General features: G+C 36.2%; 2 protein-coding genes across 9 annotated transcripts in view; both read right to left on the bottom strand.

Annotated features, from left to right (window-relative positions):
- LOC5564467 (neurocalcin homolog) overlaps positions 1–25,412 on the bottom strand; it is a 497,420-nt gene that overhangs the window by 328,607 nt on the left and 143,401 nt on the right. The window lies entirely within an intron of this gene.
- Positions 1–25,412, bottom strand: part of LOC5564460 (neuronal calcium sensor 2) — a 403,811-nt gene that overhangs the window by 251,551 nt on the left and 126,848 nt on the right. For 2 of the 8 annotated variants that reach the window (XM_021842108.1, XM_021842111.1), the window contains exon 1: positions 19,118–19,457. The exons of 4 other annotated variants lie outside the window; for them this stretch is intronic. The gene's annotated coding sequence lies outside the window, so the exon portion shown is untranslated. Of the gene's footprint in view, positions 1–19,117; positions 19,458–25,412 lie in introns of those variants that run through there. 2 more of the 8 variants (XM_021842109.1, XM_021842110.1) reach the window with 2 other exon arrangements.

The raw sequence follows: 25,412 nt of genomic DNA, 5'->3' as shown, positions 1-25,412 counted from the left end.
TGGTGTTTGTATGTCACGTGTTGGCTTAAGAACGGATTTACAAAATTCTTACAAAATTCGTTCATAGCTCCGACGTGTTTGTGTGGAATAATATTTGTTGAAATACATTGATAATCTTACAAAAATAGAAAAAATATAATATAATTTTTTTTATGGACTAATGCAAAGCCTACTGGGCAATACAACGTATGCTGGGACAACTAGTGTTTTAATAACTGGCATCACTCAAAAAATTGAAAAAAGATAGCTTCATGTTCTCTACAGTAAAGTTGTAGAACTACACAAGATAAACAAGATTGCCTAATTGCAGTTTTTGTGTGAAAGTTTCATATTTTCAGATAAGATCATTTGAAATTTTTCGTCAATAATTTAACTTTACTCAAATTGTTATTTCCTTTTACAGTCGTGATCGGGTTCAATATTCAAAAATAGTTTGACGAGCAGTGAAAATATCGTGCATACAAAGTTTATCACTGTGTATGAGAAATCGAAAAAGTTACTAACGTTTTGTCCAATACTGTACAATCGGCAGCATAATAAATGAAAAAATCCGAGAATGGAAACCCATATATGAATATGACGTGGAACAACATCAGCAGCAGCAGCATCAGTTGAGATAAGCATGGAAAATGTGCGCTCTTCATTTCAAATGATAGTTATCGAATCGCTTTGAACCGGTGCACTGTGATGCCATCACTGAATTCAAAATTTTCGATGTATAAAAAATATGATTCATTTGCGATTTTCAGTTTTAAAATTTTGAAACACTGATGTCAGCACCCTGCACTGTAAAGGTTAAAAGGTTTAAAAAGTTTAACATATATCTTTGCTTGCAGTTTTTGTACTTCATTGAAATTTCATGTAAAAATATTCTTTTTAACTGAATTTGTGTAAAATGTCATCTGTACAAAATACACGGAAAAATTGAAATCATCATCATATTCTAAAGTTTTGTCCGACCTTTATGAAGGTGTGCCACTGTTACCACGGTATGCTTTTGCCGGGTTTGAAACGAATCATGGTTGGACTCCGGGCGACGAGAAGGAGTGAGTTTAATAATAAACAAATCCGTTCGCTTGACAAGAAGGAATGATTCCAACTTCTGCTTCGGTCGTATTTGCTTTTCGCAAGGATAACACTCGCTCGTAAAAATATTACCTCCATTCTCAATCAGCAAGATTCGGCGAAAGCACTGATCTCCAGAGACGGTGGAACCATGAAGTCGCCTGGGAATTCATCATATCGGAGTAGGTTTTATTTTCAGAGACGCCATTTACGATAACGAGTCTTTAACCGGGGAGATGATCCTTGGAAGCATTTATTAATCGTAAAGCGATGCATGGATTCGCACCACGATGATACCCGAATGGGTCGAGTCAATTTTTATGACAGCTTCTTAGCGGATCCTTTTTGGGGTAACCAGGCAAAAGATGGTGGTACCCTTTAACAGTATTACACGCACGTCAGGAGCGAATTTTCAAGCACTAATTTAACGAGCGAAAGCAATTTGCTAAAGAGGCTGTTTGCTACCAACCTCGAAGAAATTGAGAGTATCACTCCAAATTAATGCCATCAATCAAAGGAAAAACGCACTCAATGTCAACGTCAAGAATAGCAGCAATATTGAGAGCTTCTTCCATATAAATATATTCTTAATCAAGGGAACGCACACGATTTATTGCTAAGAAAATTCTCGGAAGACAGGCAAACCATTTAGTACTTCAGAGATGGGCAGTTCTTTGGCTTGAATCTTCGCTAACAAGCTGTCTGCTTTTCTTCCCTATACAGAGAAGTATTTCTCGCACGCGTCACAGATTGTTTTCCAATCTGTCTTTGGAAGGAAATAGACGAAGATAAGTTGCCGGAGTGTCGATTTTGCTGCAGACCACCACCAACATTGACGAAAATCAGATGTCCTAGATGGGCAGGATCGATTGATTGGTGAGTGTCGTTTTCGTTTAACGAATGGTCAATTTCTCAAACAACACATGTTGGAAAGATTTATTCGATCGAAGTATGGTTGCTTATTTACTGTAACGCTCTATACTGAAATGAGATCAACAACCATAAATTCCATGTTGCAAAACAGGGTTTGTTGCATTCATTAATCCGTCAGATTCAGTGAAAGGTCAGTAGAACCGTTGCTGAGATTGGACTTTCTTGATTGATACGCATCCTTAGTGAGTACCCATCGACTCTTTAACGACCGTTATAGGGGAAGGAGTTGTAAAAATAATTGGTCGTATTGAAATAAGAATATTATAATGTTTTTTGCTAAATGTAAAGCTATATGAAGCAAAAGATATCAACACAAAAAACTGATCAAAGGATTCATCGGGATCGGATAATATGAATACCTAGTTTCAGATAATTGATTTGTTTAGTATAAAAAAAAACAGCTGGCTCGAATGAGCTCATTTTTTTCAGTGCAATATAATGTTATGCTTCAATAACGACCATTTTGATATTATAAATTATAGAAGAGATTCCAATTATGACAGCTCGCCCCGTAGTAAAATTTTCTGACATCTGATTTGAAACTCAGTTCCACAATGATTTCTAACGCATTTCAATAATGTAAACATCAAGAGTATGAAAATTTTGGTTTAATATTTACGTAGAATCAGAATATGTAGCTAGTTAGATATCTCTAACATCACAAAACAACCGAAAAAAGCCACCCATGTCAAAGTGAATCATGAGAGTACCCAAGTAGTGACGTCGATGAAATGAGAAATTTTGAAAATTTTATCGTGAACCGTTATCAACGCTCACCAACCTCTGTGAACACCATTTTTTCAATGCCTGTGGATGATAATATCAAACCAGTTCCATGTCAGCAAAACTCTACGATACGCTCCGCTTTATGTTTGAGTTCTTTGCCGCAAGCCATAAAGTATGAACAAAAACCGAATTCTATGTCATGTTGACACAAAGCAATTCATAGCTCTGCTAAGTTGGCCATTAAAACTGTGTCCTCGCCCAGCTCTCGGAGCTAATTTCATTGGACGACGATGGCAAAACCCAAACCGGACACATAAGTCCAATTTTCACTTCATCTCTCATATACATGTGACAGTGCCCTAGCTGGTTACTATCCTGCCCAAATGCTTTCTTTCTGTCATAATCCACCATACCAGCAGCAGAAGCAGCAACAGCAAATACCCATATCTGCCACTCCTAGAGCCGGTACAAACGACTGGCAGCTCGGAAACATTTCCCCGGAAACTTATTGCATATCCGACAGTTTATATTTCAATTTTGCCAACCATAAAGGCTTCACATACCGAAAACCGGGATCCACCCCTGGGCACTCGCCCTCGGACAGTCGGAACATCCCGTGAACGGAGTTAACGTAACGAAAGTTTCGTTCTGGTATGTGCCTTTCTCCAGGGTAAGAACTTCTCTTTCTAAGCGAATAACGCCGGCTAGCGGCAGTCGCTCATCGTACAGACGCGAAAATGCATGGATGGTAGTAGTTCTATGAATTTTGTATAACCATCAACGAACGGCCAGCAACTAACCCACGCTGGACGACTCTGTGTTTTTTTTTTTTTGCTCGTAGTCATAAACATTTGTATTCACAGATATTTTCTCCCTCCTTAGGACCCCGGACGCCTACCCTTTCCACTCCTGGAAACCAGACTGGGATGCGGGAAAACTCATCCTCCACGTATTGCACAGTGGGGAAAAATTGACCCAGAACGGCACTAACAGTGATCGGCTTGAAATTTGTGCAGTGAAAAATTCACAGTATTTTTATCACCCACTTTATATATATCGTAAATGCCCCATTTTGAAAAAAAATGCTTTTTTTTTCATTTTGAACTATTTTTGAAACGAAAGGATTTAGAGCAATATACCCTTTGGCAATAATGTTTGATTTATCAAGAGAAACAAGTATGCAGCCATTCCATGAAAATCCGATCTAGTGGGTCGCCAAATTCCGTGAAAATTTGCTATTTTGTTCCTTATCCGAAATGAGGATACACGTGTTTTTGGATTTTTTTGATTAGGGTGACCATTTCCGTTAAAAGGTGACCAAAAAAATCACGTTCTTGCAAAATTTTTATTTATTTTTGTTTTATTTTTTAATTATAACTTCATCGATTTTCAATTTTCTTGGACGAAATGAAAGCTAAAGGTTTTGACTTTTCAAGAAAAATATAAAATTTCACATTTTTTTTACGTGAAAGAAATTGAAAATTTCCGTTTTTTCGTGTTTTGAAGGCCTTGGGACAAAAGGGGTTATTGCTGTTCTTATTTTTTGAAAGTTCAGAATATTTTACGTTTACTGTCGAATTTTCAGCGATGCATGTTTTTTAGTTTTTGAGGTATATTTTTTTATTTAAAAAAAATCATAACTTTTGAACAGCTTAACAGCTCAAAAAGTCGCGATTTTTCTGGTCACCCTATTTCGGAAATGGACACCCTATTCAAAAAATCCAAAAACACGTGTATCCTTATTTCGGGTGAGGAACAAAATAGCAAATTTTCACGGAATTCGGTGACCCACTAGATCGGATTTTCATGGAATGGCTGTATGAAAAACATTTTTTTTTTTGCAAAACAAGTAACACCATTTCTCGACGTTTCATGTAAAAACAAGGTTTTGGCGAAAAAAAATGCATGGAAACTTTTTTTGCACGGCCGTGTAAAAAAAATCCGTGCAAAAACAGAATCGGGTGTACACTGGAAGAAAAACGAGTGCTAAAACACAACAAAATCAATTTGTGACCTAGGGCTTTAGGACAGTTGGTCGAATGACATTTGGTCGAATTACGTTTGGTCAAATGACGTTTGATCGATTGAAATTTGGTCGAAAGTATATTTCGTCGAAGGGACATTTGGTCGAAAATTCTCAAAATATTTAGTCGGATGAGATTTGGTCGAATGGCGTTTGATCTAACGAAAATTTGGTCGTTAGCGTATTTGAAATGGTTTATTGAAAGACCATTTTATAACATAGACATAGAACGTGCCTCTGGAGCCGGCCTTATGATATCTTTACATTAATTTTTTCTACGTTTTGCAAAATTGGTGGGATTTGAATAATCTTAATTATCAACTGTTGTAGGATGAATAAAACTGGACGTTTTGTAGGAGTTGACATTTTTCTATCACATTTTTTAGTATGGATTAAGAACGTTCCAAAATGGCCTTTTTATATATTTTTTTATTAGGGCCGTAAGTCCCTGGAGAGTTTTCCACTGACAATTTTTTCCAAATTTTTTAATGTATATGGCAACACTGCTCGAATGTTATTCAAAGAGCCAATTATATGGGGGGTGTTATATTCAGATATACAGATTTTGAATGCCATACAATCTGCCGATGTGCAAATGTTCATCTAGCTGGCAACACTGTTTCAGAAGTTCTGAATCAGAACAAATAAGGAACGTCCAAAATGCCAAAATTTTAGCAAGATATAAAAAATAGAATGTTTAACAAGGTAGGAAAAAACTTCCATTGGATTCCAGTATTCTTGTAGGGTTCAAAGTTATTTGGTAGCTCACAACGGATTTTGTGTTATTCATCACGTTCTGTAAAACGAAACGCAAGCATTTTGACGCTGGAAACACTGTTATAGGAATCCGCGGATGAGATGAGATTCTATCCATTTGGAATGTTGTTGAATATTAAGTATAGAAGATTACCCTTTTAGTTAAGAACTTGACCGATAGGAACGCTTTTTTAGCTTGCATTATTAAACCGTATGGGAGTGGTATGCAACATTTTTAACAAAATGATATCCCTAGAATTTTTATAGTTGGGGAACGAAGAAACTATTTTTCTAATTAGTCAAAATCCTGAGATAAGCGCGAAACAAAAGTTTCATGCTCACTTTAAATTACAGTTGAAAAAAATAGCTTGTAGAAAAAAATCAAGTGAATTTTGAATCAATTTTAATTACTTACTTACTTACTTAAATTAATCAAAATTTAAGGGAAAATGAGGGCAAAATAGCCTTTTCCAGCCATTGACACTGCAGAGTCAATAGGCAAATATAATGCCCACCGTCATAGAGGTCGCTGGGGAAGAACGAGTGAAATGTCACTGAAAATGTTTGTTTACGTCCAAAATTCAATTCTTCAACCCAAAAATTAGTTCATAATCAATCGATTATTGAACTATTTTCCATTGGCATACTCATTTTGTACCATTATTCTTGCCATGCGTGTGATTTCACAACTAATTTAACCACTAACAAAGAATCCGGAAGTTTATAACCTATGTTGCCAAACACCAATTTTCCAATTTTATCCCACTAATCGTACATGAGCACTGACCGGATCTGTACATTATCAAAGGAAAAAAAGTTTATTCTGTTTCTCAATGATCTCTGATCTCTGATAACTATTCCGAGAAAAAGTGTAAATTGTGTGGTCCTTCCTATGCTGCACACGGTAAGTTCTCAACCCAACCTCTTTTTTGCCGGTTCTCCTACTAGCCACCAGATGTCGGAGTGATCGTTTAGCTTTGAAAATATTTGTTTATAGGGTGAGCTCCGAGTTACCGAGATTTTTCTACCGCAGAACAGATATTCATTGTGAGTTAGTGGCAACTGGTTTTTTTTATTTAAAAAAGCATTTTAGGGCAAAATGGGGTAAAACAGACTCTTCCAATCACCAAGATCAGTCGAAATGTCAGAAAAGAATTATTATAAATGTCGCAATCAGTCGTAAATATGAACAGAAATAGGGCAAAACTTTTATCAAAGACTTTTTAGCTAAACGAAGCATGCCCTTGCCTCCTAATTTTATTCTACACCAGGCTTAATATATTAAGTTAGACGCAATCTGTTACAACTTTTATTTTTTTGATTCAGAAAACATATTTTTTAGGTCAGTCGTGTAGCACTTCTACACGACTTCAGTGAATGAAACTGTCATTATTCGATTCCTTAACGTATATTGGAAAAAGAAGTTTTCGGGAACCGCTAGAATTACATGCCGTTTTGGGGTCCATTTCCCCCACTGTGACATTGGGCGGATCTTCGTATACTCACTTGAGTCTACTTACTCCATATATTTATTTCTGCGGAACGAAAACGGGTTCGAACCGGCTTTTGAAGCAGTTACAGAGCGAAACATTTGGGGCCAGTGTACGAGACTCCGGAGATAATGAAAAGGGCGACAGGGGGCGGCGGCGTCGTCGTGGCGTCATCGGAGGGCGGTTTCTGGGATTCTCTGCTGCTCTATCAGATGGCAAAAGTTGAACAATTTTGAATGCCGTTCGCAGCGCTACTCATAAAAACTGGAACGGATGGGGCTAAAGGATGGGAAATATGCAGAGAGTGAGGGGGGAGGAAAACCATTCAAACAGAGTAAAAAGTGGATAAAGCGGAAAATTTTCTTTTTTCGGTCACTGACCAGTTCGGTGATGCGGCACAGAACAGTAATCGAAGTGGTTCAAAGTCTGACTGCATCGCATCATCTCTGTGTGTGCGTGCTTTCCGACGTCTACGAAACTCAGTCGATCAGATATCGTCCGATTTTGAGATGAGAGAAGTTCTGGGTCAATGCTGTTGTATTTGAAATTTCGTTCTGGAGAAAGGGAATGCTATGAAAATGGGAATGGGATGAACGTAGAGCCATTATATTTGTTTGAATAAAAATGCTGCAATGCTGAGCACTCGTCTTACGATAAATCGTTTTATCTTTAATTTCGAATAAGGACGATTTCAAAAGAAAGTTTGCAATACATAAAAGAGTATATTGATACATTTATTGTGCTATTCGGTAATCCAATTCGCATGGTTTTTACATTAATTAACTCATTACGCGTGGTACAGCAGGATAATTTATGAGTTATATTATGAAAAAAAATCCACGTGCCCAGGAAGTATTCGAACCCACGACTCTTGTATGCTAGACGAGTGCTTTACCAACTAAGCTACCGAGCCACTTGGTGACCCAGTAACTCAGAAGCTTACAAATTTCGAATTCAAATCTCAACAGATCACGCAAAATTTTCCCATAACCCATATCCACGACCATTGCCGAGCCAAGTTGGCTCGGTAGCTTATATGGTGAAGCCCTCCTCGTCTAGCATACAAGACTAATGGATTCAAATCCCACCTGAGCACAAGGATTTTTTTTTCAAAATTTCACTCACAATTTAACCATCTTAGTCAGCATTACTTGAAAGAATTACTTCAGGGCTTCTTCAAAGAATTCTTTGTTTTTTTATTTGAATTAAATTAATTACTTCATTACGCGTGATTACGATTTTTAATCCTAACAGTTCCACTTTCAATTATTTGAGAGCTGACTGGAATTACATGTAAAATATTCATACTAATCTTTAGACAAATGTTAACTTCTTTGCATGCAAAAATTGATATCGACAAAGCTTTCGAAACTTTAACAAATTTCATTGTTGAAACAAAGGGTATCGCAATACCAAAGTGTGAAGTGAATTTCGAATTTGTCATTATAGACGGTGGACACCATACTAACTTAATCGGTCTTAAGAACGAAGTAATCAATGTCTTTCTTAGATTAATAGTTAAAACCATTTTGATAGAACAAAAATTATCGTATCCATTCAGCCTATAACTCCGCCGTCTAAGCTAAGCCGATTAAACAAAGCAAAAAAGATATATGTCCAGCCACAGTCGCACAAACTGCGATCAATACAATGCCGGATGAATAATTTATGAGAAAAACAGTCGGCAAAGGCCCGTTTCTAGGAACCTGGCCTTGTCCCAACCCAAGAGAACAAAATCATTACATTTGCACGACCAATCGATTCGATTCCCTCAACCCCTTCCCCTCAATCACAAAACACCTTAGGATCCCGATTGATTGCGTGTGTGCAGCTAAATCACTATGTCCATCAGTAGTCCTCCGCCGGAGCTCTCCACAGATCCAAAACTCGTTCATTCATAATTTCGGCACCATTATATCGCAATCCTTGCGTGTTCGCTGCCTAATCCTATGTCCTCGATCGAGTCCTTCATGTTCTACACTGGCAAAAGCTTTCCCTCCCTCCTGAGTTCACACATACACACACTCACCCACCCACCGAGAGAGCTGTCTGTTCATCAACACATGCTGTGCGGACCGATAGACGTCCTCCACCTTCCGTGTCTCCGCAAGCCACCCTTTCGATATTGCAGTCTTTCGTGAGCTCATCGATTAAACAATAATTATAAATATCACGTTATCCTCTCGTGTGTTTTATTTTTTCCGTCGGTCTAATCGATCACCGTACTACTTTTCTCTATTTTAGTTTGGGGCTCGATTCCACTCATAAACGACGACATACGCTCCTCGGTCTCGGTGGTGGAGTTGGTCAGGATTTGTACTATTATTAATGAACTGGCACCACCACCGGACTAAACTGGTTCCTCAATATCGCATCAATCAATCCTGGTTCCGGCTTAGCGTGTGCCCTGCTGTCGTGTCCAGGCCACTAACCGAGTGTAGACTAATCCGAAAAGCTTGAGTGTATTTAGGTTTTTGTAAGATTCCTGATACATATTTACGTGACAAATTATATGAAGGGCCGTCTATAAATCACGTTTTCTAAATGGCGCAGAAAAGGAAGTCCTACCAAAACTGCGTTTTGTCTCAAATTCCGAACAGACTCATATTCCGAACACTCGGTTTTTGTATGGCGACAAGGTTGAAATGTTTCGCTGAAATATGTCAACATATTACCAGGAAATGGCAATCAATTGCAATTCAATTTTAACGTCTTCCAATTAATTTTATACCTCGGGAGTAGAGATGATTCTCTAGCTCGAGACCATGTAAACTAGCTCAGATGAATTTATTTGCGAAATTATTTATTTGAATATGATTTATTCGTGCTGTTCGGAATTTGAATCAAGGTGTTCGGAATATGAGACAGAATGAACGCAGTGTTCGGCATTTGAGTCAAAATGTTGTTCCATACTTTTACGTAAAAACAATACTAAACAAGTTTAAATGAACATTTTTATTAGTACACTCAACAGCTAACGGTTAGACTTTGCAAAGAAATAACAATTTTTACAAATATCAGCTAATTTATGCCTACCAGATGCCTTTGAAGTCACTGTTGGCCTTAAGTGTTCGGAATATGAGTCAAAACGGTACATAATTTTAACGAAAGGCCATATTGAAGCTAGGAGTCGAATATGCCCTAAATGAGTACAAAACCAACAATGGACTATGTTCCAGGATTTATGCTATTTGAAGGAAGTTTGGGTGGATAATTGACCATAACTCGGGAAGAGGTGAATTACTCAAGTACTGAACTGCCCATAACTGCATATTTGTAACATTCAACAAAAGTAGGCATTGAGTAAATGGGATATCAAGTGTGCATTTCATTGCAGTATGGGAGGAAACTAAAATTTCTAAAAATCAATAAGAACTGAAAAGTGCTTATTTGGGGCTGAAATTTTTTATAACTCATATCTCATATTGGGTGAATAGTCAGAAAATAAGTCTGATAGAAATTTCATTGCTACTACATTACGAGGCTTATGTAGCTCAATGTGACTGTTATGCGATTACAATTACCAGTGTGACAAAACAACATGGTATTTTCTAGAACAATCTTAAAGATTTCAGTAAGTTGATCGAAAGTATTTGTCATTTGATGACTCTCTCCGGTATTAACTCCAAATTTTCAAAAATGTCGAATGTGACAAATATGCAGTTATGGGCAGTAAACTTGTTCTTATTTGATTTAAAATAAAAGTACTAGTAAAAAAATAACTTAATCTGTTCCTGGACTAACATTATATTATCATGAGCATAGATGACAGTACAATTCGTGAATGACCACAATATTCGAAGATACACAGAGATTTAATGAATGAGGCTTGAAATTAGCAAACCATTCTCAATGTGCTCTAATCGATAGTTCAAAATTTAAAAGTCAATTAAGACCACGTACTTATGGTTAGCGGAGAAGGTTAAGCTAGACAACCGCTGTTACTACAGACCGTGTATATCTCTGCATCTCCACAGTTATCATGGGAAGGATATTGGTTTAATGCGATAAATAAAGGATATGTGAGTCACCTATGGTTGGTCATGCGATCCATGATATATTTACGCCTAACAGAATTCACGATATTATTCGACAACCGAATTGTACACTGAACAAGTGTTCATCGCTCAACCCCCAAGCGTCGCGAACTAAGGATTAGAGTAAGGTTGGGCAAAAGTTCGACCTTAGTGGTATAATCAAAGTTTCCAGGAAAACAATAGCAGTTGAAACAAAACAAATACCATACAATGAACCTTCAACATTATCATTTTGCTGAACAAACTTGTGTCAAAATATTTACCCATTTTTAGTTATAACAATTTCAAAATTGATTGTCTTAAACGAACTTTTGCCCCACCGGTGGGGCAAGAGTTCGAATCTAGTGTGGGGCAAAAGTTCGCTGGCTAAAATACAAAACATCGATACTTTTATGACAGGCATACATTACATCAGCCGTAAACTTAAATTTGCCGAAAAAAACACTAAATTTTCATAAAAAAATGGCCCAAAAAAGGGTTAATTGTAATATACTTGAAAATAGCAGTTTTTCGCAAAACTAAGTGGAAATATAAAATTTTGGTGACATTTTTCGCACGATCAGACAAATTTTGCTGAATTTGAAGATAATTAGTGGATTTTAGGTAATTTGCGAATTTTTCCGTGAATTTATACATGGGTCGAACTTTTGCCCCACTATGGGCTAAAAATTGTTTTCAAGCATTTATGCAAAAACTAGTACACTTCAAAGCATTCTCATGATAGGCCTAAAAACGCCCTTACATAAAATATTGAAAAATATTTTATCTTCAATTGGTTCCATGCAACGAAAGTTTAACCAAAAATTACAATATTCTCGTCGAAAAACAACAAATAGCCATAACTTTTCCAAATCTCAATCGATTTTTATGATATTTGGAGTGAAAGTCTCTTACTTGAATAGCATTCGAGCCACCATGAAATTAATAAGTTTTGTTTTGAATTGAGCTAGAAATCTTAAAAAGAAACTCTTGCCCCACTCGAACTTTTGCCCCACTTTACTCTATACACTACTTACACTTGAACTAACATAATAAATACAAATTACGCTCTTCGAAAAGCAAATCAATACCTTGAAGTTAATAGTTCGCCATTCAAATAACTAATTTTGCCATTATAATGTTTTTTCAGGAGCAAATTTAAGTTATTTTAACTCTTATTTCTAACAAATAATGGTAAATTAAGTTATCAAGAACCTAATTCGCCATCACTTTGTAATCTACTCGGGAAGGCGAAACAGGAATGATATTTCAAAAGTGTGAAGATCTGTTAGATATTATATTTAGAATAGTTAACAAGAAGTATAATAGTCTGCGAGTCCCACATAACCCACGTGATTATATTTATTGAGACTGTACATTTTTTTGGCCACACCCATCTAAAAAAACACGCAGTTTCTGGATGGCTCCACAGTACAATCAAGGGATTGTTCATGAACCACGATATTTCTGAGGAGAAAGCTGGTGGATTCGAGTATCAATAAAATTAATCATATTTCAATCGCTCAAGACAAGCGAACCTTTTCGAACCGCAGGCAAAATCTGAAAAACAAAGTTTTTGGAAAAAAACAATCAAGTCAAGAAGTGAAAAAGGATCGGCTACGAAGCCCATTAAATTGTTCAAAACATCTCTACTTTTTCGAATAGGCATGTTTGTTATGTACTATTGTACGCAAAAATTGCTCTCTATAGTTTATTTTCTTTTACTACACCGTCTTGATTAGACCATGTTCCTCAATTTTTCAACGCTTTCCGGTACTAAGAAATCTCACTCTATATCATGCTCTAATAATAAGGAGTAGTCTGGAAGTTCCTCAGTCAACCAATAGTTTGAATTTTCATGTGAAAATGAACTTACAGTCAAAATTTCAGTCAATTTGGAGAAAATTTTGATGTTGAAGCACATCAATTATGTGTTTCTGGACTATTTTCAAGGCTTAAAAAATTTATGACTGCTGAATGGAACAATAAAACTTATCGGAAATACATCTACATAGTAGTTTATTCAATTCTACGAACTTTTGTCCAACACGGTTTTATGATTAGAGCAAGTTTAAACATAGTTTGGTTGAGGTTTGTGCTTCAAGGTTCTTGAAAATCACTATTTTTGGGGAGTGTTCTCCCTAAAATACATACTAGTATGAAAATTTCGGCCTTTGAATTTCCAGAACATGATGACTAAGCATTTCTAAAACTCAATCCCGTTTAAAAATACCTTCTATCTTACGAAAATAAATTGTAAAAAATAGGTAATTAGGAAGCACATTCGTAAATCCACTGTCGGTGAGCCAAGAACACCACAACAAGCTTTAATGAATGTAAAAAATGAACGCGTTAGCGCTACTTTGGAGTGGAGAACAAACTTCTATCAAACAATGTTTAAACTTAATTTAAGCATATTGGCGTGTCCGACAAACTTCAACAGAATATAATTAGCTTTCAATAGGTGGTAAAAGCAATTGATTGTGATTTGTGAGTATTGAGTTATGATTTTTCAAACCTTAAAATAAGCCAAAAAACAAATTTTTAACTTGAAGCATAGTGGAATCTCTATCAAATGAGCTGAAAATTGGAACATACATTGTTCTTAGCATGAGAATTCAGAATAAACTTGTGCTTGACCGCAAGATTTCCAGACATTTTTTTCAAATATGAACAGGTCTAATAAGGAGGTTACACATACACATTTTATTACAAGTTACCGCATTGAAACTCTAATTTAAAACATAATATGGCACATGAATTCTGCTTTCCAGTGTCGGTTTATAGATCAAATAAGATATTTTTATCAAAAAATGCTTAAATACTTTGTTTTTTTTTTTTTTAAATACTTTCAAGATCGCTGTGGCACAAATTTCCAGACGACCTTTCAAACCAAAATGACAATCATCAAAATTGGCAACACTGCTGTAATGAAATCGATTTAATTTTGCATGTATTATTATCATAACATGTTGTTCTGAGATTATCGATTGAAATGCTTAGAGAAACGTTTACAATTTGGTGTAGATCGATAAATAGGCGTGCATGATTTTAAAAGTTTGAGACTTTTTAGTAAAACGACCATAAAGAGTAAAATGTATACTTAAGAGTGCGATTAAAAACTCGATTTTTGGCACTTTTTTATACAAAGAAAGCTTCTTAAGTTATCTAAACTAGTTTTAAACACGCTTCATACTTTTCTTTTCGCTGAGCGTAAAAGCATGGTGTATCAGCAAATATGGCCATCAATGGATAAATCACTAGAGTGCCCTAGTGTCACAGAATGGTGGAATATTATTGATTTTAAAAGCTCTTTTTTTAGCAGAATACTTAGAGATACTAACATACAATTTGTTCATAAAAGGATTTCTGTTATGTGAAAACTAATGTTTAACTTTGACGAACAGCTTTTCTTAGGATTGTTTGAAAAAAAAAACTATTTAGTTCTTCAAGCAAAAGCATTTTGTGAGACTTTATATTGTCATAACATTGCAGAATAATAGTTGAATGATGCACAGAAAACCGATTACGATTTTATCAATTAATAAAAAAGATATAGCATAAACAAAGTGCCCACTTTATAAAACGAAGTAGTATATCTAATATGCTCTATCCAATCCTTTATTTGTTTTCTAGAATATTCAGATTTATTGTGGTATATTTTTAATGAATAAAATCCAATCCAATATGTTCAAGTGCTGAAACCTTCAACTATTGAAACTCTGGTACAAAATTTTCAGTCAGATAAGTTAGAAAAAAAAAATCCGAATCATTGCTCAAAGAAAAAAAATCCGAATCATTGCTTCAAAGAGAAAAGTTGAATATGTTTAAGAAGTGTAGCGAAGTATAAATTAAACCATTATTGTTTGAAAGTTATTTGTCCAAAACTTCAAATGCTCAGTGACAATATCATCAACCATAATAGCTTTCTAAAATTTATTTTTAGGGGGTTGTAGATTTAGAGCTTGAAGATGTTCGTTCAAAATGATTTTCTCATGTGACCATCTCAAATTCCCTGGATTTCCCGTCTTTTTTCCCAATGAATTCAAATTCCCGTATTTTTCCAGCTTTTCCAGTTTTCCCCGGTTCGGTATTTTGTGAAGGCATTTCGAACTATTTCACCTAATATTTCACATTCAGGCAGGTGCTGTGAAAATTTTGGTATTTCTTGGCTACAAAATTGAGCACACTTTGTAAAAAAAAATATCAGCTCAATTACTAGTATGGGATCAAAACTACAGCATAACAATGTTATCCATTTTATTCAAAAATTGTCATGCGCTGCAATTATTCCAAATAGCTCTGAAGTAATTTATTTCTAACAAACGCATTTTTAGCAAAGCTTAGTACTTTTGATTTATTGTTACAAAAACTTATTTTACCAAACATTCGCCTAATATTCAAATCGGATTTTATTTTTTCAGGCGTTCGCTCATTCTTCTTCTTCTTCTTTCTGGCGTAACATCCCAGCAGGGACAACTGACAGCTCGACCCTCAGCTTGATCTTGCTGAATAGCTGCGCGTTTACCGCTACGGCTATCTGGGCCCCCACGTTTGCTCATATACAGAACAAAACCCTTGAACATTCCAGCTAAGTTATAGGTCATTCGTCACTAGGTGTCCACAACGCGTGTAACCGACCATAATTGAAAATCCATGATATTGTTTATTTTCTTACGTTTATATCTTCAAAACGATTAAGGGGCAACAGGTCGAAAGGATGAAAAGCCGAAAGAATGAAATTTCGTAATAATTTGCTTCTATAAAAACACACTTTTTTGTAGATGATTACATCGGCGTTTTTAGGTAAAATCTACATTAAAACGTAGCATTTACCAAACGTTTCGTCCTACTAATGCATTCGGTCATCTTCAGCGGTTCCTTGAATATTTATTTCGTTATAGAATAATCATTTTAAAACTTACAATATTGAACAAAACATTTGCATTTTTTTCGATTTTCCATACAAAATGATCAGCTTTGGTAGGCTAGATCTCAGTTACTGATAGACCAAATTGAATGAAATTTTCACTGCACGTCACTCTACGAAAAATTAAATTAAAATGTGCATATTTCGTTTGAAAACTCGCTAATATACATCTTTACTTCGAAGAAAATCAAAATTCTAGAAACATTCACTAAGCCAAAAAAAATGTTTTCCCTCCGAATCCTCCATGCATTCTCCTATAAAACTTGCTTATATAGTTATACTACATTTTGCACATAAATGCAGCTGCGACCGTTTACGACCAGATTGGAGGTAATCGCTTAAGTGTCGTATGTCCAATATACCAAAACATAACTTGTTGAAAACAAATAGTATCTGTCAAGTATCTTACAATTTTTAGTGACTGAATAAAAAATAAACTAACTGCACTTAATATATCATCGTAATCCCACGAGTCCTGCGAGTTAAAAAATGCATGCTCACTAGTGCCACTTAATATTCTGTACTAACCCGTATCCCGTAAATTCAAATTGCTGCTATTTTGGCAATTCTTGATGGATCGTCTTTGTTTTAGTTCGAATTAAATCCTCTAAATGTCTAGTTTTTTAATCATTATTGGAAGTTTTGGAAATGTACACAGGATTGGAGTTACCAACCACTGAGTCAAGTCGGGTAAAAATGTCCCCAACTTCTTTTTCAATCTACTTTTAGCAAACTTATTTGTATTAATCTTACTCTATCTCAATTTGTTTTTAAAGAGTCGACTACGGGCGTCATGTGGGAACTAAATAAGTCACTGAGACCAGCTTCTGCCTTGGGTATTCAAGGCCTTACTGACCAATTCTGGCAAAGACGCCATCTCTTCAAGTAGGTAGTCAGGATCATAAGACGCCAACGAAATAAAATTCTATGCTCTAGCCGCAAACAAAATTTGAATGCTCACTAGCGCTACCTTGTGACGCAAATCCGAATATACTGGATTGAATAGCGTAATCGAATTCATGAGTAATAAATATCACAAGGATGGCATACCATGATAGAGGCATTTTGATTAGAATTCAAAATATGTTCAAAAACGTTGAATTTTTTGCTTTTTAATCAAAAATTTGTTTCTTTTTTTTTTCAAGTATTGTCGTTACTTATTGTCGTTACTTATTGTCGATAGATCGATAGACGCAAAAATCGACCTTGATTAATTCAGCCAAGGGCATTTTTACAGTTTTTTTTCCAGTCCATACACTTGAATTAGTTGACCTGCTTTCATAACGTGTATGCTACAAGAAATGTATTTTTATTAGTTTAAAAAACGATCAGAACAAACAACATTTCTATTTATTTTTTTTTTCGTGTTTTATTGCATGAAATATCAGTTATTTTGTTTCACATACATTATCATATCATATTTGCACTGGACATTATTCATTGGGACCCAGATAGCCGTAGCGATAAACGCACAGCTATTCATCAAGACCTAAGGGTCGAGGGGTCGAATCGTACCGGTCGAGGATCTTTTCGGACTGGAATTTTTGTTTTCGACTTTCCATTATGAAAATATTTCCAAGGAAATTTCCATTATGAAAATATCCTAGACCGACCGGGAATCGAGCCCAGATACCTTCAGAATGGCTTTGCATGAAGCAACGGACGTTAGAAATTTACTTGATAATGTTTTTTTTATTTCTTGATTCACTATGAGGTGCCGGATTTTAACGACAATGAAATAAGAGTTTTGCTGTTAATAAAAACAGAAAATTTAGAAAAAAAATTCAACTTTTTTTTAAATACGTGCACAATTATGCCGCACTTTATGGAAGAATATTACCTATGATCCGTGCTAAATATAAATGTAGTTTTGTCACAAAAGGAATGCGGGAGGTAGGTCGTTTCTCATAAATATTTTCATCGGACTGCAGATCTCGTTAAAGATAATAATAATAAATATCTACTCAATGCTCCAAATATTTTCAAAATTTGAATTCAAACACTAAGCAACTTTCATAGAATCAATTTTCATAGACATTATTTTTTGTCAGGAATCGTATTAGCATTGAATTATGATGACAAGGATCTACATATATTTCACTCTGTGTCGAGAGACTTTAAGGTACACCGGAGCAATTTTAAAACGGTATAGGTTAACTGAAATGGTCCAATGATAAAACACAATCAAACTATTATAATCTACAGCACACGAGTTGAGCAAAACATTCATCGAAGAAAACTTTGGCAGTAATTAATGGCATTTTGTCTCCTTGTGTTTTTTTTACCTTCGTTTTGTTTCTACTTTAAATTGGGAAATTGGACGCTTTTTGTTAAATAGGTTTTGAATCAAAGTAAATTTTTCAATGATTAATAGGACTTCATTTGAATACTTGACATTAATAAACAGTGCTAAACTTTATTAATTGAAGAGATAGTGAATGAATATGTGACTATGTTTTCATTACAGGTATTACAGGCTCATATTGGCAGCTGTGTTGGATGCACTTTTAGTTAAGAATCTTATAACGTTAGGATTTTCTTCGGATTTTCCAATATACGTGAACATTTACTACAACAGCTACTAGTTGACGACTGCAGAACTGTTGAGAATGCTTCTCTGTCTTAATTGGAACGTAGGGCCAGAAAATAAAAGAAATATATGTTGACACTAGGCTCAGTTTTACCACGTCAAGCTTGTTTTCACCTGATCAGTAAAATTCATTAACGGTATCGTTAATTCGTCCCACGAAACCCTACAAACTCAATCTTTTCGGAACAGTCCACGCTCGGTGTGTTATCGCCGCCAGTAATCATCTGCCAGATGAAAAAAAAATCATCACACTCATAACCGCAGCGAACATCCTCGCCGTAACTCACTGAAAATGAAAGCAATTTTTCTTCCCGGATCAAATTCACCGATCTGCGAGTGCGAAAATATCCCGCTAATCCGCCCTTCACACGCGAGATATATTAGAACCAGAACCGCGGCGTGTGGTGACTGCAGCTGCTACAGGTGAGATAATAAAAGTAAGCTTTCCGCGCGATAGCAGCAAGATTTATGCACTCTCACGCATTCATCAGCCCAAACATCCCCCTAGAGTAAAACGAGGGTGGCTAAGCTTTTTTCCATCCAACCCCCATGCGACCACCGAAGGCTGAAACACTGACTGGTGGTTACCTTTTTTTCTGTCGAAATAGCACACTTTTTTTCACTCTTCTTTTTCAAATGATAAGCTCACGCGACAACACCTTTCCAAATTCACACCTTTGATCTGGAAAACGAACGACCACCAGCAGGATTCGAAACTCGGACTATCAGATCCTACAAATCACTCTCTCCAGGAGCTTTTGTAGAACTGCGTTCACTTACTGTATGCTGTATGCTGTACGGCGGTACGGTACTACAATAGCATAACTGGGATGTCAAACGACTACGGCGAAGACTACGGCGGCGGCGGTAGATCGACCGGTTCGAACGATACGGATTCCACTCAGAGACTAAAAATAAAGAAAATTCAATTCAACCAGTCAGGTCCAGGTCTCGGTACCCGATCCGTGTACAACCGATTGTGTGTGAGCTACCAGGCAGCACCACCAGCAGCTGAGCTGGCTGGAACCGGAGCGGAGAGAACATAAACGTGCAAATCCGGCGCAAGGTAACGAGAGCGAGAGTGGAACCGATCCTAACCCACCAAACCCCCCTAGTTTAGCTTTTTGTGATGCCGACGAAACGACGAAGCGCTGGAGAAGAGAAAAATGCGGGTTTCCTTGTGTTCACGGACCTGTACGTGCGATAGGACGGCTGCATGTGGAGAACAACCGTGTACGCACTCTGTTTCAGCGGTAAAATGGAACGTGCGCGGTAGGTTCGCGCTGTCCTATCCCTCCGGATCGGCAGGTGGTGGGTAGGGTGGATCAAAAATTATCGAAGTGCAATGAATGGTTTACCTTTTGATGTGCAGTGCAAATGGTACCCTTGTGCTGTGCGTACACAAATTATTTCTACTCGCGGAAGTTTTCAAAACTACCTAAAGCATTAAAACAATAGTTGTTGTTGCTACAAAAACAGTACTTTTCAGTGCTACAAGAACAATACTTTTCAGTACTATTTTTTCTAATATTGATCTCTTTTCGATCCTTGTTGGAACCCGTGCCTTCGATTTGTCGTTGAACCCGTTAGTTGAAGCTAGCGGTGGTAATCCTTCTTGGACACCGTCTTAGGAAAAAAAAACCTCTTATTATTCCGTTTAATCCCTAAACATGGTTGCAACTACAAACAAAAAAAGGGTGAATCTCTGGATTCACAACTTCCTTCCAAAAAAGTGGGTTTTAAAACAGTCACTAAACGTAGCAAAATTTGAAGAAAGGGCATTTCTCCGGAATGTGCGCTTTCTTCCAAGGGTGAAATAGTTGATAATTGCATCGAAATGAAAGGAAACAAAGAGTGCCGCCCATCGTGGCCAGTTGTTTCGAATTTGGAAGGTTTGGGCGGGAGATCTTGAACTCCATTAGGTAGATTTGGGTTTCCTTCCAAATCGCACAGAAAGGAGACTGTTGCGTTTTTTCGGAAACTTTCAATGATCGTTAACTTATTCTCGAACATCTTGAAGAGAAGAAGCACAATTCTTAACTTATGACGACAAAACTGAACGTTTGTTCAAAGTTGTCTTGAAAGATCTCTCAAGTGACTATAAGTCACCTGAAGAGATCAAAAGTGGAAAAAATGATTTACTTGGATTTTCTCCAGTCCAAGTAATCATTATGAAAAAGAAAACCCAATCTGGCATTCTTAGGAAAGTGTTTTCTCAAGAATATTATTTAGTTCACTTTAATAAAAGTGATCTAAATGATATTAAAGCTTTAGAAAAAGCAAGACTTATGTGCGATGTGCGTGTGACATGGGAACATTTCCAGAAACCTGGAGGAAATTTCCAGAACACGACTCAGTGCCGTCGATGCCAAAAGTGGGGTCATGGTACAAAACATTGCCGCATGGATTCAAAATGCATGACTTGCGGAGGTTCTTCTCACGCTAAGGACGTCTGTCCTGTGAAGGATGATACCACGAAGTTTGTATGCGCGAATAGCGGGGGCCATCATAAGTCTAACTTTTGGGATTGCCCTTCGCGCAAAGGAATTGTTGCGGCTCGTACCAGGCAGATGAATGGCAACGTTTTTTGAAGCCGAAATTCCCCAGGTATTTTAGCATCCAACAGTTCATACTGCCCGTAAATCTACAGTAAAAATACTTATAATCACATTTTCATTTTCATAAATCACTATTGAAATTGAATTGAATGCTACGATCCTATTTCAAAAAATATTTGATAATATTGAAAAAAAAAATTGAAATCGATGTTGTTTTAAGGAACTGCAAATTACATTACACAGTTCATCCATGTTCGTTTTGACAGCCGAACAGTTCATGATAACTATCAGTTCATCATACTTGACAATGTTATGTTCTGTTTGGAAGAGAGCTATTGGCATTTTCATTTTCCAAAATTTTGACGTTTAACAGCACTGATATCATGTCATCTAAATCATTCCGAAATCTTTATCTATATTTGCAATGTTCTATCTCAACCAGGATAATAATTACTGACTACTATACTATACTTGATATTTGATTACAAATTATTCATGTTCATGGAGTCTCTATGAACGTTGATGATTGTTGATGACATCGCGAAACAAACTGGGACGTATAATTTTATATAGGGAAAATTGTCAATTATTTCACGGTTAAGGAAGCAGCGTCAGTAATTTAGCTGTCAAATATGTCAGAATCCCTTAAACTTAAACTGAACTTCGATCAAAACCGGCAAATATATTCGGCAATCAGATTTCCCATCGATTTTTGTGCTTTTTAAATGCTTTGATTGACTTTTTTCCACATACATAAACCCTTGCCAAAACCCAATTATTGCACATTTTGAAAACATCCATATCCTATTATTGCACACTTTGAGCCCAATTAATGCACACATTTTAAATATTGATTTTGCGTGAAGTTGACTCGCATGATAATTCGATGAAATAATGATTATATCAAAGAAAGAGCTAAAACTGCATTTTGTTCGGTCAGTTTTGTTTATATTCTGGAACAATGAACATTGCATATTTCGCGGCATTTACTCCATAGCCAATAAACTAGGCTACAGCTCCTGGAGGTGCGCCAATTATTGAACGCTTTAATATTTACAACGAAAAACTAAGTTTTTCTTATAAGTTCTTCTCGCATTATGAAACCATAACATAAATGTCCATTTTGGAAAAAATGAAACCCTTTTTGATTTGACTTCGGTAGGAGCTACACGGGTAGAAATCAGATACTAAAAACAAGATTATGACTCATGGTATCATGATTCCAGCGTGTTTTCGTCTTATGAAAATACACCATGATTTGGACTCATGATATCATGAGTCAGATTGCCGTAACGCAACACACGCGTTTTTTGTTGCTGATTGCTCTGAATCATGATTCAAATACCAAAAATGCTGAGCCGCGCATCCGTTTATGATCGACAAAATAAAAAATAAATGAAACACTAACACCGAGATTCGAATCAAGAACCTTCTTATTGAAAGCCACGTACTCTATCACTCAACCATTTCTTCACCATGAATTACGGGTGATAGAATCGAATGAGTTGAAGCAAAGTACACCGCTTAGTGTTTTTACGCTGGATGTTACGCTTATGAAGAATCATGATTATGACTCCAGGAACCATGATTTGTGATCCTGATATTATGACCTAACCAATTTAATCTAAAAAAAAAACAACAGTTATATTTCGAATATTAAGCATCCCAAGTTTCAAAAATTCGCTAATTTTAGATTAGCGAATCCGTTTTAATTTTGTGAAGTTATCGAAGTATGAGTTCTGGGTTAATATGATCCAAAAGCACAGACAACGTAACTTTTCTCTCGCACAGACACAGATTCTGATTTTATGAATTCGAACTAATTTTGTGTTATTCATTTATTGTTGATTTTTTTAAGTTTTATTTAGTTTAAGAGTAATAAACGACCCATCCGAATTCCTTTGGTTTAATTATGTGTCATTGTATCATCGATTTATTTTCGGCGAGTTTTTCAAGTAAAGGCATTTATATCGGTTTAATTATACGCTACCTTATGTCGAACTTTCATTAAGCCAAATAGATATTATGTCTAATGACTAGATGCACATAACAGGATACTGGGGCCTTCCTTAGCCGAGTGGTTAAAGTCCGAGGCTACAAAGCAAAGCCATGCTGAAGGTGTCTGGGTTCGAGTCCCGGTCGGTTCAGGATCTTTTCATAATGGAAACTTCCTTGACTTCCCTGGGCATAGAGTATCATTGTACCTGCCACACGATATACGAATGCAAAAATGGCAAATTTGGCAAAGAAAGCTCTCAGTTGATAACTGTAGAAGTGCGCATAAGAACACTAAGCTGAGAAGCAGGCTCTGTCCCAGTGAGGACGTTAATGCCAAGAAAAAGAAGGATACTGTCAATACTTACACAACATCCCTGAGCTTTGCTGGGAATCCTGCACTCCGTTGAATACCTTAGCATTCTAGTATTTGTTCAAAATCTTACCTGCAAAAAAGACATGAACGAAACAAATCAATTATTATAAAACGTATAAAAAATGTAGCTATATAAATCGAAGCTCTACATATATAAGCTTTAAGTGCCAAGAAAACCACTTTGAAGGAAGAGATTGTTAAGAGATTAGTTACTACCGTGCTGCCGTTATACGCATTAAAGATTAAAGATGTTGGCACATTTATGCTCCGTATTGATAGAGGTTATGATAAATTTGAAAAATTTCTTCACAATAATTTGAGGAAATGAGTGTTCTTTAGAGTCAAGAGTTGGTTTTAACGAAAATATATGAATTATGCTATGAAATTAAAAGTGGGACGGTTACGACTAGAAATACCAAGTTTTGGGGGAATTTTTACGCATAAGAGTCCCACTAACTGTAGCAGACCGATTTTGACCAAGCACACTGTTCTTGATAGACGTGAATTTTATACCGAAAATGTAAGATGTGTATCATGAAGCCTTTGTTGAGGGTCGATACGAAGGCTCATGTGGCATTTAGCAAAGTGAAGCTGTATCTATATGAATGTGGTTAGAAAGGCGTTTAAATGCAAAGTTGTGGAAAAGTCGTAGGTAAGAAGAAGAAAAAGTGCGAATATGCTAGTAGGGAAAGTGTACCAGTTATGGCCATAGTGGTTCCTTATTTGGCCATATGTGAAATTTTGATAACTTTTCAATTTGAAATCTTTTTGAATGTTTTAACATTAAGATATATCTTAAGTCTAACTACTACAACAAACAAAAGTTTTCAAAATTTGAAGACATTAAAGTAATCACGTATGGCGAAATAGGGAACCACTATGTCCATAACTGGTACACCTACCCTATTTACACTAATTTTACGTTTGAGCGGTGCCAAACTCACTCAAGAGAAAAGGGTCTGAGGCCAAGGGTAATGTCTATGCATTCTGTACACCACTTACAATGAATGGGCTGGTTTTAGTGTGTCATCGGTGCGGCATCCCCAGCCAGCGCACCTGGATCCTACTATCCCAAGTAACATTTTTAGTTTTTTCATTTACTACAAGCTGTTGTTACCACCATATCGTTAAAACTCATTTTAGAACTTATTAGTCTTTATAACCTTAATAAACCTTTGATAAAACTCCGTTAAGCCCGAAAAGGCCCACACTACAGGAGGTTGTTAAGACTATACCTTAAAACTGTTTCTAAACTTCTTAGTTTTGTATCGTATGAATACATCTACCCTTGTAGTATGCTATAAAACATTCATAAGAGCTATTGTATAGCTTTATTGAGCTCAACTAGCGGTATTAAATCTTTTACGATATCCTAATACACGGAATAAAACCAATGTTAAGACCTTATGATTGAACAAACATCAACCGATAAGTTGTTTATAAACCATAACCTTTTTTTTTTGATATTGAAACCGTCATGATGTCTGCCGACTCATAATAATCAATTAAAATAATCATTTTTTGCGTGGCAGAAAATTTCCTTACGATCGCGTTAAATTCCTGCCAATAAAAATTTACTGGTGAAATGAAATAAAATTTTTCGATTTACAGCAACGCGCCGCAGTTACGACATCATTATTGGCTATCTAATATTTTACTCCATTCCATTTTCAGAATGATTTCATGCTATCTCAATCATAAATTGATTGCATATTGTAATTATCAATCCGAAACGGCGACAATAAAAATGGATTCCGTCCAGTTAAACCTTGCTGGTCTTGTCTGGGATAGTTTAAGATCAATTGGTGATTATTCTGAACAATATAATCATTCATAAACGCTTTTGATCTTAAGAACCCGTGCGCAAAACCCTCACTGGCTAAAATATTCCTAAATCAGAATATTTGTTCCGCACTAAGAGAAATAGGTTTTTTGGGAGCCTTGACTTAAACTT

Source organism: Aedes aegypti, chromosome 2 (genome assembly GCF_002204515.2).
Source record: "Aedes aegypti strain LVP_AGWG chromosome 2, AaegL5.0 Primary Assembly, whole genome shotgun sequence".
Lineage (NCBI taxonomy): Eukaryota > Metazoa > Arthropoda > Insecta > Diptera > Culicidae > Aedes > Aedes aegypti.
Note: the sequence above shows the minus strand (reverse complement) of the source record. Positions and strands in the feature narration are given on the sequence as shown.